Genomic DNA, 5,000 nt, shown 5'->3' on the forward strand with positions numbered 1-5,000 from the left:
CCCGGTCCAGTGGCGCTCCGGAGACTCTCTTCAGTGTCTGGAAATTCTCTTCGACGCTTCGTAGACGTTCTTCGTCGCTCTGAAGACTCTTCAGCATTGGGAAACACTCCGCCACGCTACGGAAACGTTCCTTCGAGTTTTTCGAAAATGTTCTTCGGGGTGACGTAATCGGTAGCGTGCTGGTCTCGGATTCGCTTTGTCGTGGGTTTGAATCCCACACTCGTCTTCAATCCCCAACAGTGACTGTTACTTGCTCTGACAGTTCAAAAGCACAAGGAAAGTGACGGCTTCGGCCGCAGCTATGCTTTCGGGCACTCCTCACCTTCTACTTCTTCTGGGGTATGGGGGTAATGATTGTCAATTGTCCCAGTTATCCGACCTGTCATTGCTCTGGCTTCAGTTAAGTGCCTCCTGTCGTAAGATTATAATTCATTCATCTTTTTGGTGCTCTTGTGACACTTTCCAGTGTTCCAGAGACGCTTTCCGACCCCCTGGAAATACTCTTCGGAGCACAGGAGACTCCTTTTGATGTTCTGGAAATGGTGGCCAACGTCCAACAGACACTTTCCAAGGCTCTGGAAACATTCTTCTTCATTCAAGAGCCACTCCTCAACATTCAAGGCTCTCCAGCGTTTCTAAGACTCTTACTTCTTTGAAGAAATCTAGTTTCTCCGGAGAGACGTTTGGTAACTATTCTGGAGACTCTCTTCAGAGTCCTGGAGACGTAATGGAAGCCCTGACCCGGATTTTTTTAAGAGGATCTTCGTTGTTTTATAGATGGTGGCTACCTTACTGGAGATGTAGCTTCAAGGGTTACTCCAAAGTAGATCTATCTATACAGAAACGCTGTTCAACACTGGAGACTCTAGCACCTCCGGAAGCTCCTCTAGAAAAGCTTGAAGAAGACTCACAGAAGATTTTTTTTTTTCATTTTGTTCTTTGTTGGTTTGAAGAAAAGCTGCCTAATTTTTTTTAGACACTGTTAGACACACCAGATACATTCTTTAACACTTCAAAAAGAAGTCTCTGATGAGGTGGAAACGCTGTTCAGCACCATAGAGACGTTCTCCTCCTGTTCGGATGTTTCTTGACAAACTTGGAATTCTCCCCGGAGCCCCGCCACTTTCAAGAAACACTTCCCCAGCTCTAGAAACGCTCTAAAGACGCCTCTTTGGTGCTCTCAGGAACCTCTCTGACGCTCTGGAGACACGCTTCGCGCGCAAGGGACCTTCGTCACCACTTTAAGAGGGTTTTTTCAGCGCTTTGGAGAAACTCTTCGTCATTCTGAAGATCCTCTTTGGTGCACTGGAGACACTCTCTGACGCAATGGAAACATTCTTTGACTCTGAGGAGGCTCTTTGGCGCTCTTTAGACGCTCCTTAGCGTTATGGAAACGTTCTTCGGTGCTATACCGACACTCCTCACCACTGTTCAGAGGATCCTCGGCGCTCTGGAAATGCTATTCGGCGCTTTGGAAAACTTTTTGTCGCTTTGGAGGATTTTTTGTCGCTCCGGAGACACTCCGAAGACTCTATGGAGAGCCTCTTTGTCACTTTAAGACTCTTTGGCGTTCTGGAAACGCTCTTTGGCGCCTTGGAGATGTTCTTCGGCGCTCTGGAGACCATTTTCATTGCTCCGGAGACGCTCCCCGGCCCTCTGAAGAGACTCCTCGGCGCTCTGGAGGCCATCCTCGGCTGCTCTTCGACCGAGCATACGACGGAGGCCTGTGTGTAAACACATGGGCCCCCGACGCAAACACGCACGCGGGATTCCAGGCAAACAATACCTCGTTGAGAATAGGGAAGAAGTTCCCCCCTACCCCTACGCCCATGTCGCAGTTGCCTGCGTGCGTAAACACTCGTATACGCTGCGGAGGAGAGGCGTACAGGCGTACATAAAGGTTCGGCCAGGACCTAAGGAAAGAGAGTACGCCAGAGGCGGAGTGTTGTAATCAGGGAGCTGGTGTAGTTAAAGTGGGCGGTGAGGTAGTGTGAGAGTGTGTATCTCTTATGCTCTTTATCTCTCTCTCTCTCTCTCTCTCTCTCTCTCTCTCTCTCTCTCTCTCTCTCTCTCTCTCTCAACCTTTTGGATCCAAAACCAAATTTGCAAATCCTTCTGTATGTAACAGAGAAACATATCTAGATAAGAAGAAACGTTAAACACCACACACAAATACAAATATCATGTCTAACACACACACATACATACAGACACACATACACACACACACACACACACACACACACACACACACACACACACACACACACACACACACACACACACACACACACACACACACACACACACACACACACACACACACACACACACACACACACACACACACACACACACACACACACACACACACACACACACACACACACACACACACACACACACACATACAAACAAACAAGCACACAAACACACACAAATTCTCCCCACACTCCAGTCACGCTACCGAACGAATTATTTGGGCGACATACAAGACGATTAAGGGAGGGTAAAACATAATACAGTACACAGAGCCCACGGCACCCCAGGCTGATTCCCATTCCCTCCGTCTTTGTTCACTGTTTCATTAAACTTCATTCTCCAATCGTTCATTTATGTAAAATAACCACTAACTTTGGGTAGATAACGAAATGGGTCGAAAATATAAGATTCGAAAATACACATCAGTACAAAAGATATAATACTACTCTCTTCGAACGAGGTCTGTGATTTATCTCATGTTGAGTTTTCCGCGAAGCATTTAGAAACTATACGATAATCACTGGCACTTTCTTGCGTTTCTTTTCCTTTTCCAGGCTGTCCCGGCAGCCTCCGAGTTTGCTGGAAACCAACACCGGGGTGACGTCACGTGTCCGTGGACCAATCACAACTCGGCATTGATTTCGGTCTTGTTTGTGATTGGTCCAGAGGCTGTCGTGGGGGGCTGCATCCACTAACTAGCCAGATGGTGTCACTGTATATGAGAAAAGGATGAAAAAGGGGGAGGGAAGAGGGGGACGGGAGGGAGAAGATGGAGGGCAGAAGAGGAGGGAAGGGAGGGTGAGGGAGCGAAAGGAGGGGCAAGGGAGGGAAGGGAGAGGAAAATGAAGGGATAGAAAGAAAGAAGGAATAGAGATGGAAGGGAAGGGAAAGAAAGGAAGAGAAGGATGGGCAAGAAAAAGAAGGGAAGAGAAAGGAAGGGATGAAAGAGGGAAGAGAAGGATAATGAATAAGGAGGAACGAGAAGGGAAGTGCAAGGAAAAGAAAGAATGAAGGAAGGAAGAGAAGAGGACAAAGGAGGAAGAAGAAATGGAAGCATAGCAGGATGGAAGAGGTAAAAGGTAAGTGATGAAAGGAGGAATAGGTAAATAGATGAGAATGAGGGTTAGAACAAAAGAAGAAGAAAATTGTAAAGGAAAGATAGAAAAAGTAATGAAGGAAAAGAGGGAAGGGAAGAGAGAGGGTAAGAGAGGAAAGGGAAGCGGGAAGGTGGGTAGGTAGGAGAGAGGAAGAGGAAGAGAAGAGGGAGGCAGATAAGGGAGTTGGGAGTTAGGGACGGGACAAGAGAGGAAAGAGGGAGGTAACGACCTGAAAGAAAGAGTAGGAGGAATAATGAGAGATGAAGGGAAGAGAAGATTTAGGAAAAAGGAAAGAAATGTAAACAAAAGGGAAATGTCTGTAGGAAGAGAGAGGGAGGAAAGGGAGGAGAGGAAGGGAAGGAAGGAGGGGCGGGGAGGGAGAGAGGGAGGATGAGAGAGGGAGTGGATAGGGAAGGAAGGAGGGAGGGGGAGAAAGAAAGAAAATATAGACTGGATATCAAAAAGTGACCAACTATGGTATTCAGCGTTCCCTCACAGTCTATTCCAGAGGCTCTCAACATGATATCTCATGTACTCCATACTTTATGTATTTATGTTCTTCGGCCTTCTGAAGACCACCTCAACACCGAATAGAATCCTCAGGCATCCGCAAGCTCTTTCTAATTCTAGGTATCTGGGCCCAGTTAGGACTCTCTTGGGGGGGTCAGGGATTTTAGAACTACTAATCTAGACGCTTCGGAACCTTAATCTGTTATATAAAGTTCTAGAAGCTTTTACTCCCTTTTGATGCGTTTCAATAAGGAGGAGGGTTAATCAAATTTATTTTTGCTCTCTCTCTCTCTCTCACTTTCTCTCTCTCTCTCTCTCTCTCTCTCTCTCTCTCTCTCTCTCTCTCTCTCTTTATATATATATATATATATATATATATATATGTGTGTGTGTGTGTGTGTGTGTGTGTGTGTGTGTGTGTGTGTGTGTGTGTGTGTGTGTGTGTGTGTGTGTGTGTGTGTGTGTGTGTGTGTGTGTGTGTGTGTGTTCATCTGTATCTAACCTGTCGATAATACTTCACCGTCATTGTAACCTATTATAACTCATCGTTAACTAACCAGAATCAAATTCATGAAGAATACCGCAGCAGCAACGGAAATGATTGAGACAGTCTCGCTCCGTCCAGGCTGGGAACTGCTCTTGTGGCGTCAGCCAGAATAAATTTTTTTAAGTCTTCGGGATGGTAAAGATCGTCGAGGCAGTTTACGCAATATCAGGCTGAGGTTTCTCTTTGCTCTTGTGGGAGGGGGAACTATATAGATAAAAAAAAAAAAAAAAAAAAAAAAAAAAAAAAAAAAAAAAAAAAAAAAAAAAAAAAAAAAAAAAAAAAAAAAAAAAAAAAAAAAAAAAAAAAAAAAAAAAAAAAAAAAAACGCCTAGCGACAACATAAATAAAAGAAAAAGTACCTTCAGGTAAGGAAGGGGCTGATATAAGATCATAAAATTAATTCTATAAATTGAGTTGATTAATATTACCTGCCGACAATAAGGGTAAAAGTAAAAGTATCCCCAGGTACGTAAGGATTCCAACACGGAAGAACATCTCCGTAACACACACAGCATACCTCGCTTAACAACGTAACACACCGTAACACGAACTAGGGTCTAAAAGCAAATAATAATTGGAATCATT

Source organism: Oratosquilla oratoria, chromosome 33 (genome assembly GCF_046742065.1).
Source record: "Oratosquilla oratoria isolate Oo_2021 chromosome 33, ASM4674206v1, whole genome shotgun sequence".
Classification (NCBI taxonomy): Eukaryota; Metazoa; Arthropoda; class Malacostraca; order Stomatopoda; family Squillidae; genus Oratosquilla; species Oratosquilla oratoria.